At 37.5% G+C, this 15,476-nt stretch overlaps 1 long non-coding RNA gene across 1 annotated transcript in view; it reads right to left on the bottom strand.

Moving 5' to 3' along the window:
- Window positions 1–318: 318 nt before the first annotated feature.
- The window catches only part of LOC118163378, a 45,900-nt gene continuing 30,742 nt past the window's right edge, over window positions 319–15,476 (bottom strand). Inside the window, exon 2 of the long non-coding RNA XR_004749014.1 lies at window positions 319–2,381. This is a non-coding gene — a long non-coding RNA (uncharacterized LOC118163378). The remainder of the gene's footprint in view (window positions 2,382–15,476) is intronic.

Raw genomic sequence — 15,476 nt, 5'->3', positions numbered from 1 at the left:
GTCCATGCAAAGTGGAGTTGTGTGAACCCCTGTCAGCAATTCTTATTTTTGCTGGTACTGGTGTGTAATTTGGAGAAGGGATCATTTTTTCATTTTTGTGACTACTCATGTATCTAAGACTGAAAACCACACAGTTCAGATCCTTGAATCCCAAAGTCCTTTTCAGAGTCCTATGCACCAGTCAAAGTGTACTATTCTTTTACCATATATTCTACTGAAATATGATGTAATATGTTCATATGTGGCATATCCACAGCACTAATTTTTCCCATAAAAAAGAAATCAGTCTACAGCAAATTCTCAGACCCCCTTTTTAAAAATCTCAGTTATACCCAGGGCTTTTTTGCCCTTTCAGGAAAGTTGTCCCATAAGGCTGATGTCAGAGAAAATGTACAGAGACCATCCAAATAACACATTTGTTTTATAACTTTGGCTATTCATAAATCAATTGGTAAATACGATCTTAACTTATAAATAAGCTTTTGCTGCCTCTGATATGTTTGCTGCCCCTGTTCTCCTCATCTGTATCCTGCAAAGTCAAACTCATTTTTAGCTTTCTCTGTCCATGAGGCATCAAGATCTTGGACAGAAGTTGTTTGTTTTGTACTGTGACAAATTAAGGAGTGGTTGTATGTAATTGTCTGCTATGGGGACAGTCATGTCCAGCACAGGAGTGCTACAAGTGGTGGATGTGTTAAGTGACTCCATTTATATCCTTAAAAAGATTCCTTCTCTGCATGTTGCAAAATTAGAATCGTGTTTCCGAGTCCAGTTGGAGCTGATACCTTCAAATTAAAGGGATGCTAAGGAGATCTTGTAAATATCTGCTGAGCACTTCTATACAATAGTGTGGCAGTCTGAACCAGCTGTCTCTTTATCCTGTGTTTTGACAGATGCTAGTGTGAATGTGAGCAGTGTGTTAAGTTTTGTACTAAACTCAGTAATCCTGGACAGTCTTTCCTGGCAGAAAAGAAGATAAAGAAAAGCTGCAAAACAATAGAGAGATATGATTGTAACAATGCCCCAGCTCTTCCTGGCTTTTTGCTTCAACACCTGCAAAATGGCCCAACTGGAGTTTTTGCACTGAAATATTGTGTCAGTAACTCACTGCTCAACAACTTCAGCAACTCACTGCTCAACAACTTCAGCACTTCTGAGAATGAAACCTGGAGCTAAATATGAGCTAGTAGTTTATGGAAATGCATTTTTTTTTTTAATTTATATCTCCCTGAATACACAGAGTTCCTTTAATCCAGAATATGCCAAGCTGTGTGTTTCATAGAGATAATTTTAACTTCAAAATACATGTAAGAGAAAAAAATATTTTTCTTGCTAGTATATGCAGTAGATATTTCTGTGTCTCTGAATTTCGTTTTAATAGGATTAAGTTGATTTAGTAAGTTAAAACCTGATCTTTGAAAGGCTTTCAAATAGATTCATTGTTAAAAATGCAAAAGAGTGTTGTTTTGCCTTTTATTGATGCACGTATTTACCCTTGGCTCAGAGTCTGAGACCTCTGGAGTGTGGTGGTAACGAGGGTGTTGTATATGGCTCCTTGCAGGACCAGGCATTTGTCAGCAGGATATGCAAGATGCTATGGACCCAAATCAGTCCCAGGTCTTCCCTGCTTGGCTTACCTCTGAAATCTATAGTTCCAGTTTCTCTGTCTCTTCGTTGCAATTAAACTTTACAAAGCTGTTTAGCTTACAAGTAATTTTTCTTTTTTTCTGTGATGGTAATGTTATCAGATTAAAATGGAAACACTCCACCCCATTTTTAATAGTTCATGATAGCTTGTTAGACACGACTTCAGAGACTTCGGAGTGCTTGGGGGACACTGCAGCTCAGGTAAACGCAGACTTTCCCTCTGAGGCTAGTTTCAGGAAAAACACAGTTAAGAAATAGACTGCTGTACAGATCTTAAATAGACAAGAGAGAAAGGGAGGGAAGGGTATAACATACATCCAGGAACTGCTGGAGTTTTATAAGCTTTGTGTTATTGTTTTTTAAATCTATCCAGGGGGGTTATGTTAGGAGGTAAATGGAAAAATGGAAAAGCAGAGATAGAAGCAATTGGAGAAAACAGCCAATGAGTGAAGGGGATAGAGGGTCCACTGTGAAAACTGCAGAGGTATTCAGACAATGTTATCAATATCCATCAGTTCCCACTTGAACAGTGGCTGCAGCTGTTCTGCCAGCTTCACTCCTTGGTTGGCTCATCCCTGCAGCTCCCTCTGTCTCTCTGTGCTCGTGTGGATGACAGAGATGGAGGCAGCACAAGTCCCAGTGACCATGAAGGGGACTTCTCCCAGGTACATTCACTCTTTAAGGAACCCCTGAAGAGCCCTTCATGAAAGGTATGCAGCTTTCATCTGGGGTATCTGAAAAACGAGTAAGAGTTTTTTTGTAGATTCCTCTTTACCCAGCCAAAAGATGTAGACATTGACATAAGACCAAATCTTACCAAACACTTCTGAGAGTCACTGCAGAGAAACTGAGTTTTTTAGGACATGATGCATCATTTCTTAAGATAAACATCCTAAATAGATTAGATGAATTATATTCTAAAAGGGCCTAGTTTTTCTCTATTGACTGTAAAGGGACCCTAGGGTGAGTAGACCAGACACTATAAATATGTCTTAAGACAGATGAGGTGAATCCCATACTTTGTATTGGGAAGCTGGAATGAAGAGACATCTGTTTCAATTCAATATGATCAGCAAAAAGCAAAAAAAAAAAGGAACTCTGACAAGTGACTAAAGGTCCTGATTTCAGTGACATTTTTGAAATCATATCCTAAGTTCACTGGGTTTTAGGTTCATCCGTTTATCATTTGGGGGGAGATGAAGCCAGGCTTGATCACAACTCTGCTTTCCCTGAAACCAGCCACTTGCTTACTGATTAATCTGTAAACAAACCATTCTGCCAGTTATACCACACCAATCACTTTCTTTGTAAGCCTCACTTGCTGTAGAACATCCTTTGAAAAGGATTACACTCGGACAATAAAAAATGTGGGTTTTTTTGAACTTTCTTCTCCATAATTTACTTTTTTTTTTTTTTTCCTCTTCTCAAGTATTTTCTGTTATTTGGGAATAGAGTTATGGTGACTTAAAAGAGGATGGTAAAGGCAGCTGATGAATACATATATTTGCTGAGAGTGCTTGTAGGAAAGCCAGACTGGTGTGTCATCTCCGCTGAAATATGTGGGTAATTCATTCATGAAGTACGACCAGCAAAAATCAAGGACTACTTATATCTGGCCTTTGATTTGCTTGTTAAACCTTATTGTAGAGAGTCAAGCAAAAACTTTGATCTTATGATATTCTACTGAAAAGTCCCCCAAATTTCCCTGGAACTGAAGACCAAGGACCTCAGGGGAGGCAGCCTGCAGTGCCTGTGCCTGGAGGCCTCTGTGCTCAAGCACTTCTGACTTCAGTGGGAATTTTGCCTGAGTACAAAGAGATAAGCAGGAACCTTGAGTAGGCCACGTTGCATCTGCTCCTGAAAATGAAGTTTATGAGGGCTGTGCTTTTTTTTTATTTATTTGTTTGGGTTTTTGCTATATTAGGCTATGGGCATTTTAGATTCAAATTGGATGCCTTTAAACTGGAAGGAGAACTGTACTCACACTGATAACTTAATAACACATCTAAACGTCTTTTTTTTTTTTTTTTTTTTTTTTTTTAAAGACTTCAATTTACCTATTAAGACCAAACAGACTGTGTGTTAATTTGACAGAATATCCATGTTCCCTGAACTTAGGGCTATAAAAATTGTTCATCTGCTCAGTCACAGGCCATTTAATTTTGGATGCATCATTGCCAGTTGGTTACAGTAATTAGCATTCTCTGCATTGTGGCAGCTTCCCTGAAGCTATGCTAAGTAGGGTTACACTTCTTTATGGAAACATAAGCAGCCTTGTGCAAATGAGCCTGGCCACCCATCTTAGAGACAGACGCCTTAGCTACAGCTTCTTGGCTCAGGGTGCCCTATATGCCCACCTGCAGATCTTATTTACTGGTTATTAATGACATGAAGTGTAGGCAGCTGTGAAAGGCACAGCATGGCAGCTTAAAACCTCCGCTCCAAACTATTCTCTCAGCCTTGTCATTTCTTTGAGTGATACTTGATTACCTTTTCCCCTTTCTTCTTTATACTTCCTTTTAATGAAGTTATCTGATACAAATCAATTATTTGTGTAAATTGTGTATATATACGTTTATAAACCTTTGAACTGAGGCCAGCATTTGTTAATGCAGTTATTTGCTAATTAAAAAATAGGGGGGGTTCAAATATAAACATTTTGATCAATCCTTCCCAGTTGTGAACATATGATGCAGATATTTTGGTTGGATATGTTTTTCCATATCTCCTCATGCCTAAAGTAGTATTTTTATTGTATTTTTAATAGAAACACCAACTGCCAATACAGGAATATGAGAAATGCTGGAATTGTTCTTTTGTAAAGGCTAGAATAAACAGTACAATGGCTAAAACCATAAATAAATTAAAGAGAGACCAAGATTTTTTTTCTCTCTCTCTATTTTTTTTTTTTTTTCTCCAGTTGTTCTGCAGACTGCACACATTTCTTTGCTCTGGGTTGAATGTCTGTGCTTCCTTTTCGTTTCCTGGGAAACAAGTGAGTGGTTTTATGCACTGCAAGATGTACACTAAGAATAATTCTTCCCATTTAATCCACTCTGATTTTTACTTCTTAATATACTGGAAGGTAACTAATATTTAATACCATGAAATGTATCTGTGCATGTTTAATGATTCAATTAATCAGAGAGAAACCTTCTTTATAATTAAATATGGATAGGCTATAGTCTTTTCTTCTCATTGACTGATGCTGCTGAGAATAAGGGATAAGAATAATTTTATACTATTATTCTGTTTGCATTTTATTAGAACTTTGGACTGTTTAGGTGAGTAAAATCAACCATAAAAGTGCATTTTTTCTTAAGAGTTATACAGTCTGCAATTTCTGTATTCCATAAAAGTCTAACCATTTGGATACCAGTCCTGTGAAGACTTACACGTTTAAGCACAAGGGAAGTTCAACTAATGCTAATGTGATTACTAGTATTAAGTTTGAAGCAGGTGCTTGAGGCTTTGTAGGCTGGCTTTTTCAATCCTGAGCTTTCTGGAAGAGGCCCCATGTGAGCTTGGACGAGACCATATATGCTTGCTCCGTAAGACCCAATTTGACTGTGACTTGAAGCCTTAACTTGTCCCCTCATAAGTAGCAATTTTATTAATCTGGTAGTGGATCTCTGTTGACCTGACTATTTAAAGAAAGGTTACAAAACATAACTACAACTTGTATTTATTTTCCTACAGCTCCATAGGAAATTCTGTAACTATAGGATACAAAAAACCCATCTGTCTTCAATACAGTATGCAGATGGGGTGCATATATTGGCAAGTTAATAAAATAAAGAAATTATGTACATGGAGGCAGATTTAAATATGGAAATGGAGGTTTCCTGCTTCTTGACTTTGTATAAATTGTTGAATATATTTGTTTAATGATTTATACAGAGCCTCCAGCCATAGCAACTAGGTGGTGTTTACAAAAGTTAAAACCTAAATTACGTGTACAATGGTCTTCATTAAATGACCACTTCTTCTGCCAAGGCTACCATCTGTTAATAGTCATGTGTGAGACCATACCTATCTGTTGAAATGCCTTTCTATTTTCCTACCTGCTTACCTACCTACCAGCAGATGCAGTTATGATATGCCATTATACGAGTAATAGTGTTACACTGTAAATATGTAACTTCTAATTTAAATAGTTTAATATAAATGTGCTTTTAAGATTGTGTGAACAGAGTTGAGTATACCTAGAGTACTTCGAAATGAATGCTTGCATCTGGCTGTGTTTCCCAGGGGAAAGATAGGTCTTCTGTATATTACATCTGTATGGACTGGTGAACTGAGATAGCAACCCCAATTTTGATTAATTTACCTTTCTACTGAAGGCAGAAAAACTTTAATTTTCAAGTTTTTCACTGTGCACATTTCATATAGTCATATTTTACAACATTTGAAGTCTGTCTGAAATACTCCCTTGTGAAGCCACCTTTTTCTATGTGTATATATCTTTACATGATTGTAAGTGTGCTACCTCATAGCAGGGAAAGATGAGAAAAATGAGAAATATTCCTTGGAAAAACCAAAGTTTGTGAGAAATGCTCTTTTGGAAAGTCAGATGTTGCTTTGGAAAGCTAAAGCCTCTTTTAGGCACAAAATGCACATTTCTAGCACCAGCAGATTAGGAAATGACACTTAATAATTTTATAACATACAAAAAAATTATAACATGGAAGAATTTTGCACATGAATTATGGACATTTGTAATTATCGGTAGAATTCCACTTCTGGTGAGAAGACTTTTAAAGGCAAATTGAACATGAGAACGTGGCTGACTATTGCATGATTAGCATGTTACACTTAGTCATACGGATATTGGTTTTGTACAGGATACAAATATTCCTAAGTGTCTAGTTAATATTGTCTTATATTGATACAAGTTATCAATATGAGTATGAAGAAGAATACAAAGAATAATCAAGCTGATTTCTGCTGGGTTCCAACCTCAGGATTTCTCATGAATGAAGTTTCCTGAAAAAACAAAACAAAAACAAAACAAACAACAAACAAACAAACAACAACAACAAAAAACTCCTCAACACTTCAAGATATGAAAATAGCTCATGGAAAGGCTTCACAAGGAACTCTAGAGATTCTTCTTTAGATATCCCTCAGGGTAATAATACATCAGGGAAAATGGAATAAAACAATAAAATAGTCTTATTCTAGAACAGTAATACTAGCATTCTAATACTAAACTATACTCATATAAGGATAGATACGATTTTTTATACATGATGTCATGGTAGAATAAAAAGATGAGCTTATTCCAACTTAAAAATAACATTTGCATGCTTTTACATCAAATAAGAAGTACTGAATCTGGAAAGATAAATACTAGGTGAAGTATACTGTAGTGAGCATTGTTTCAAAGTTTTTATTTTTTTTTTATTTCTTTTTTCAACCAGATCATGTCACAATTATATGAAAGGGCAAAAGGAAACCGTTTGAAAGGGATTGTTCAAAAGGTGTGTTTCCTGGCAGTGATCCATCAGCAGACAGCTTTAATTTTTGGCCTGTATGAATTAATAAGGGCTATTCCACATCAGATTGTGGCCTGACTGGGAATCCATATTTGTAATGAAAACGCTGGTTGATAGAATCATGACTTGGGCATAAAATCATAACATGTCCATCAGAAATGGTGAATGACAGCCTCTCCTGAGGTCACCCCTCAGGATGAACAGGATGGGGGCTAGACACTATCCTGTTTACAGAACTTTATTGTTATTTTCTGCTGTTAGACATCTTTCTTGAACAAGCACATGAAAATGCTTAATAAACAATTGGTGCTTTTCACCAACATTTTCTTTAACAAAAACCTTCAGATGAAGCTATCAAAGCTGTACGGACAAAGGACTGCTTATTTCTGTTGACAACATTCAAGAAACCCAACAAACCCTCAAGCTAATTCAGATAACCTACCAATTCAAAAGAATGTCTTTAGGGAAGCATGAGGTCATTATTGCAAATGTAGTGCCGAATTTCTCGGTACTTCAAATGTAAATAAACTTCACTGATATTGTGGTGCACAACATATTTGAAAATTACGTCCTGGATGACTAATTGGACATCTCAAAAATAACATGGTAAAAGTTACAAATCATTTTGAAAATACTGTCTTGGCCAAACTGTTCTTCTGTTAGCATATTCAAAGAAGGAGACAATTAGCTTGGTTATGTCTGTATTCACATCTCAAGAAAGTCTGTTTACTCACATGGGTGTGATGTGTGGGTGTGTGTGCACGACTGTTTTTTGCTGAATTTTCTTTAGCCAATATTTCTCAGAAAATCTCTCTTCATCAGAATTTTAAGCATTTTCTAGATTTACTTAGGATCTAGACCTTATCATTATTTGCAACTTAACATCCTACTTCTGTTTAGTTTTGTTTCATTTTGTAGTTTTGTTTTGTTTTGTTTAAATATGAAAAACTGTAACAGTTTTTTCACTACCTTATTTCAATTCATAGTCTTTCTATAAAATAACAGTCCTGAAAAGCTGGTCTTCTATTCAGTTTGAAACTTTTGGACTAAGCTACTGTTTGCAATTTTAGATTTATCACATGAATTAATTCTTGTGGATCACTTTCAAAAGATTTATTTCACAGAATTTTCTTTGTCAACATAGGTCAACCCAGTATTCAACATTTTGTATTAAATGTTAAGGGAAGCCAGTCCATCAGGTTAAATAACTGCGCATATGTGTACTCTTGAATCAGACATTAAATGTAACCCCACTGAATTCATATGACTGTTGTTTTTAAGGATCAGGTCCAAAACTTGTAATAGCTGTGGTACCTTTTACTTTTTAGTAACTTTTACTTTCCTTGGCAGATTTCTTTCAGCAATCAACCCTTATTGGTATTTTTTTTTTTCTTTCTACAAGTCTACCTTTTATTGCATTCCAGATTCCAGCCCCACTTCCATTTTTCTTTTTTCTACTCCTTTATACATTGATACCATCACCCACTTCTAACGTTTTTAAAAATATGAGCTCTACAAAGCAAAACTGGAGACACTCATAGCGATCTACAGAATTTGAAGGATGCAGCTGCCCAGGTGGAAAACAGAAGAGTTGGGATAGTAGGTGGTCTAACAGGGAGTTGAGGGTAATCGGGTGCAGTGGAGAGGAAGAAATGGAATGCTAACATCAGATAACACTGACTATGAGATTTGCTAGGCTATGGAACAATCCCTGAAGGAATCATAGCTACTAAGTTTCTTTTTAATCTAGACTGGGCAAAGCACAAAAAGTATGCTTAAAATAGGTTGTGATACTATGTTGGCAGGAAGGTGGAAGAGGTGGTCCAACAAATCTCACCTACTTCTATAACTCGATATACTCAGTATAAGGTATTCTTTACATGCAAATGCAACATGTAGTATAGACAAGAAGGTTCCTCATGGCCCCTTTTTTCAATAAAAGATATGAATGTATGGGTAGCATATAAAGAATAACCACGGGATTTTTCCTTGGCTGAGAATGCATACCTTCCTGTTCATCATTGACAGCAGCATTGTTACTTACCCGTGTCCAAATATCTTTCTCAGGAAAAAAAAAAAAAAAAAAAGCTAATGATTCTTCTCATTAGCCTGGAGGCCAACAGAGAGGATGACCAGGAAGAATGAGAGAACGGAGAAGGAGTGAAGGGGCAGTTATAATGGTAAGGTTTCCTCACTTGATGTTTCTAGTTCAGAAACTTCCTTTCTGAACAAAAAGTGTGGAGAAGTGGGAAGGATATGGCATGAGCCTTGGCCTGTTAGATGACAGTTACTGCCACCCATGGGACTAAGCACATCCTCAGCAGCATTACTTCTTAACCTCTGTGTATGAGGGAATGTTCATGTCCCGTTCATCATGCAGACTGGGGAGTAGTCTGGATCCTGCCCCGCCAGCAGGCTGGGTTTCCTTAAATTGAACTCAGAGTAATAACAGCAGCATAAAAAAACAACTGTTGTGCTGCATGCAGTGGCCTAGTGCTCCCAGTGTGTACTTGAGATATGGCCAGAACATGTCCCTGGACCTTAATAATGGGCAGTGCCCTTAGCAGGACTGATTTCTTGCTGTAAGTTTTGGCTTAAGCAGTGTAAAGCAAACAACCTGAGCATGCTTTTTTTTCTGTGACACCAACTCCCTTATGCTACTTGCACACTGCTTTGTAAGGGGTTCTAAAGCATGGAAATTGAAAACCATGCAGCACTTACACTTTCTCATGTAGTTCATGAATCCCAGTGGCTCTCTTTCAGATCTGGCATTTTCCCAGTAGCAGAACTTCACACATATTCAGAATTTGATGCTGAGATACTTCAGCTGCTAAGCTGAGGTTTTGAATTTTGGATTTCTGGATTAACTTGTCTTGTATTAGAGATTTTAAATTCTGCCCAACTTGTCCTGTGGTTGCTCAAGTCTCTGTCTGGATACAACTTTCTATGTGTGCAGAAGCCACAGTTCCCTAACGTTTGCTTCACCATAGATTAGGCTTCTTTTTCTCGGCATCAGTGTTGCATCCAACAAGACAACAGCCCTGGTTTGAATCCATGGCTTCTATAAACTCAGATTTTCAGATCAGCCTTCTGAGCACCACCACCACCAAATAATAATAAAAATAAAAATAAAAATAAAATGACTTAAGAGCAGCCGCTAATTGTATCTCTCAGACAAGGAAATAAATTGTCTTTTTTTTTTTTTTTTTTTTTTTTTTTTTAAGATAGGTGTCTTAAATCTTTCTTATTTTTGAGTTATGGTTGTACGAGTTACATTCTTATGTTTCCTGTTTGGTCAGACTTACATTTTTATTTCTGTGCAATGTTATTAGTTTTGGCCCTCCAGTGAATGACATTTCCATCACTAGCTTCTCCCCTCCCTTTGACCCCACAGAAGTAAATTAGACTCGGCCCCAAGAGCTTTCGGAGACAGAGGTAATCTTCTGGTGTATTTTGAAGTGAGATTCTTGTATCTGATGGAAAGCTTTAGTTATGACAGCAAAACAAATAGTGAATAAATATGTTTTTAGGTTTGTAAGTGATTGTCAAGAACAGCAACTAAGAAGGAAAATGACCTGCCCTGGCACTGTCCCCTTCACTTCCACTGGGAGCTAGGGAAGCAGAGAGGGGAGAGTCTGGGTAGCAGAGCTGAGCCTCTGTAAAGACTTGCATCTGTGTTAACAGCTTGCCAAGGAAAACTGATGCCTGTACATTAATCTGAATTATCACAGTCAGTTTTCCTTTTGCAAACAACTCAGCCACAGCATCATGATCTTTTTCTTGAACAGGAGGTGAACTGAGCCCAGCATGTTGACAGCACTAGAAAACATAGAGAAGGAGAGAATAAAATCAACTGATATTAGACAAATCAGAAACAAAATAGACTGAAGCTTGACACAACTTTCTTTTCCTCTGGTTACTAACACCATAATCCTGCTTTTTTTCACTACTCCCAGATTTTTCCAAAGAAAAATCTCTGCATCTTTTGAGTTGCTCTGATTTTTTTTTTTTTTTTCCCTAGCAATTTATACTTAATTTCCTCTTTGTGGATGAATTTCTTTTAAGCTCCTATCAGTAACCTTCTAAATATAAAAAATAGCCTTATTTTTAAGGATGTTTACTAATTTTAAAAGCCCATCCCATTGCTTACTATGCTTCATATTGCTCTTAGAAACCTTCTGTATACAGTTTTCCTCATGGAAGTGGTGCTGCAAACCTCTTGTTCACGCTCAAGAATAAATTTGCCAGTACTGAATCAAAACTCATTAAAATCCAATATTCTGATGGATTTTGGATCAGATTTGCAGTGGTCTTTCAGTTTTAACTCTTATTTCCTTTTTGCTTTCATGCCCTTGAGGGTACAGTACAACAGTACTACAATGTACTGTGACAAAGGGTCCACCCAGTTTATGTTATGGACAGTATTTCAGATGTTTGTCAAAAATTTTCTTATACCAGACCTTCACCTTCTCTCTCTCTCTCTTTTTTTGTTGTTGTTGTTGTTGTTGTTGTTGTTGGTTCGTTGGTTAGTTGTTTTATTTGAAATTCTCTGGTATCATAGTGCCATAGGGAAGTAAATCATTTTTCTTTTGCAGTCATGGTTTCAATGGCTCCTGCAGCAACTCACAAACCCTTTTTTTCCTAGTCACGTCTCTGAATAGTGTGTTCTGTTGTGTTCTGTTCAGCACATATTCCCTTCATGGGCAAGCAGTTCCCATCTGGGATAAGCATTGTAACAAATAACATAGGATACAAAGCTTTTACTTTTCCAGGAAGAGGAATATATAGTTCTGTACTACTTTCTTTTTAAGGAAACCTGGCCCTATCACCAAAGTAGCAACTATTTTTGTTTTGTTGTATGGCTGAGTATAGGTGCTGAAGGCCCCGTGAAGTGAGAAATGTAATGGATTTGCAATTTTGTCTCACTCACTGGAGGGTAGAAATACTTATTTTCATTTTGTCCTTCCATTTGGGTAAGTGTTCTCATCTTCTTTCTTTAGGAAGACACCCACCATACCTTTCTTCAGCACCAGATCTTTGGTAGCTGCTGTGGCATGCCCTGTTGGATTCTGTCATCACAGGGCTACAGGATAACTTGGTGGCATGCATACATCCTTTGCTTTCCTGTTGCTTTTGTCAGTGTCCTAAGGTATTGTGCTGGCTGCCGACCTCCAACTGCATGGCTGAGCCAGCTTCTCAGCAGCATCTGCAGTTGGAACTGTTTGGACTGGTTGCAAATATTTTCTGCTGATGTGAGCCAAGGGAGTTTGTAAAGTACAGGAAAGTACTTGCTAACTGAGTGCATAACACAGGTGGCTGGGATTTTGCAGAGATCAGGAGCTGGATTTTTAAAGGCACCTGGCACATCTCAGTACATGCCTATAGGGATTTTCCAAACCATCTTGAAGTAACAGAAACATGACATTCATTTCACCTAAGTTTGGTTGTCTAATCAGCTAGCTGACTAGGCTCTCTTTGGAGAGACACAAGGACTTCCGGATTTCATCCCATACAAAAATAGGTGCCTGATGTAAATGGATGGAGCCAGTCTATCTCATTCCATTGAGTAAAGAAAGTAAGAGAAAATTAATTTGCAAAATCCCCACTTTTATCCCTACCATCAAGACAAAGACATGGAACTGTCTAATTGTCTAATTTGGAGATTATGGGAGGGCAGCAGTTGTCAAAAAACATTTTCTGCTAGACTTTGTTGTTGTTGTTGTCTCTAATGGAATCTGACCCTGGCCTTCTGTCCTACTTATATTGATTATCAACCTAAATACTGCCATGCCTAATATTTCTGAGTAGACCTAGTTGAAGGAAAGTGCAAATTCAAGTAAGTCCAAATAATATGTCCTTTCTGTTTGGAACTGATAAAATTGTCTCAGACAAAAAACAACCATGCCTTTTTAACCTAGCATACATTCCTCTTACATTTAACCTAGCATACATTCCTCTTACATTTTCTGAAAAATCATTTTGTTCTTTTTTTGTGTCACAGTGACATTTCACATCAGACATTATTTATTTTTAAGTGGTTGAACCAGCAAATAAAGTGTAAATGTTTCACAAAGATCTGTAACCCATTTATAGCCTACTTTTTTGAACCATTTAGAGTAGTTTTGTGTGACAGTAACTATTTTTATGCATTTACGGTGGTCTCACTAACCTGATAAATTTCCATTAAATTTATTACAAATACAAGCAAAATGTGTTCATCCTACCTCTGTACTGGGAAATAGCACTGGAAATCTTTCTACCCATGGTTTTAGCGCATGGTGAGTGGTGCTTTCCCAAACTGCTCCTGGGAGTGACCAAAGAGTTTAGGAAGGCCACTGCTGATTCCCAGTAAGCAGCTTGGATAGGGCCACCCTATTGCAGAGAGTAGTACAGTCTGGGTTTAATTGCTCTTGTTTGGGCTGTGCAGTGCAAGTTGACCACAGCACCAGGGAATGCACTAGGGAATGCTGAATTTACTGAGAGAGCTGTGGCTTCAGAGGAGTAAGTAGTTAACACAAGCCACATAACAAGCAGTTACAATTATCACAAGTAAGAAGACTGAGGAGGAATGCCACCCCAAACATGTATTCAATTTTGTAAGAACACAGATGAACCTGATAGCAAGGTTATATACCTAACTCAGCCACAGTGACAGTAACTGGGTTTCCTACTCATTCCATGGTAAGATGTGGATCTTATTTATTCATGGACTGGGGTGTCCATAATGAAATAAATGCAGGTATACAGTTTAGACACCTATATCCAGAGCTGCACTACATAAAAACTTCTCTTAAAGGCTAGTAGTGCGTTGGTCTCAAAAAGCCCCATCTTTCTGAAGAGTCCCATTCCTCAGTTCCTGTAATTTTGTGAGGGAGCATTGTTAAAGTCTGTATAAATACTCTTTGGCGATGCTTCCTTCTTTCTCTTACATCCTCATGGAATACTCCCTATGCTGTGTGATCTTGGCCCAGTATTTTTAATATATATTTTATTTTGTTTTCATTTTCTCCTCATTTTAAATTCTCAAGCGTCTTCAATTAAGCTCCACTTGGCCTGTGAGCCTCCAGACTTAAAAAGAATGATCTCATTCATGTGCCAGACAGACAGGGTCTCTCCCAAGTCCACCCAGTGTAAATAATGACTTCCACTTTCAGACAACAAATCGAACTCTTTAACTCGCTGCTGTACATATCCTTCAAGAGCAATTATTAAGCTAATACGTGTTCTTGTTGCTTCTAGATGCCTTGAAGAAAGGAGGCAAAGTGATTTTGGAGACAAAAAAAAAGTACATATATACATGCACACACACAGGTTGGTGAAAAGTGCTTTGAAATTACGAGACTTGCCTTTATTATTATTTGTGGGGAGTAGGAAGGCAGAGAGCACTAGGAAGGGAGGAGGAAGATGGTGATTGCATTGAAACTTCCCCTGTTGGGAGCAGCCCCTGTCTCTGGGTCTCTCCCATGCCTGTGTACTCTGAGCCTCCAGCAGCAGATCAGCAATTTTCTGACCTGTTAGCTTTCCACATTTTCACTCCTCTTGCATACAGGTTTATGGCTACACAAATCTACTCTATCCAAACAAGCATTTTATCATTAGATAAAGAAATGTATGACTCCTTTTGATGGATGCTATATTCCAAATTCATTCAGACAGGAGGGTAAGGCTTTCAGTTTGGGTACTGGTTTAATACCATATATTTTCCACCTTGAGTATACCTGCAATACTCACAGGGTTAAAGTGAGGTCAAGTACTATGTATTTGTGATGGCAAAGGAAATCTTCTGTTAGTGTTAATTAGGGTTAAAAAGGCAAATAATCATACTTTGACAGCACTGTTTTGAAAATATGGCCTTGTACCCACAATGGGTAAACACACATTTTTTATCTCTTTACAGAAGATCACTTCTGTTTTTTAGAAATCTGCAGCTATGTGGGACTTGATTTGAGCTCTGTGTACAGTTTTCCTCTTACTTCCATCCATGTGAATGCAATCAGAAGAAAGACCATGGGTTCTGGAAGAAACTGATTTTGAAACTGAAGAGCAAAAGCATATATTTGGTTTTTGATCTTAAACATGAATATTCTAACCAATCTTTTTTTTTTCTGCTTATTGCATTATGTTATTTAAAGTTATGCATTTTTACTTGGAAAGTTCACTAAGCCAATTGCATGCCTTTCACAGTGGTGGGCATGTACTTCCCAATTAGTCCCACTGTGCCTGAAAGACTATTTGTCTGAGACCCTTCATCACTGTAAAAAAAAAAAAAAAAAAAAAGAAAAAAAAAAAGAAAAAAAAAAGAGGATCACAATCTGGCCCTTTGCAATTAGC

The sequence above is a fragment of the Oxyura jamaicensis genome, chromosome 1 (assembly GCF_011077185.1).
Source record: "Oxyura jamaicensis isolate SHBP4307 breed ruddy duck chromosome 1, BPBGC_Ojam_1.0, whole genome shotgun sequence".
Taxonomy (NCBI): Eukaryota; Metazoa; Chordata; class Aves; order Anseriformes; family Anatidae; genus Oxyura; species Oxyura jamaicensis.
Note: the sequence above shows the minus strand (reverse complement) of the source record. Positions and strands in the feature narration are given on the sequence as shown.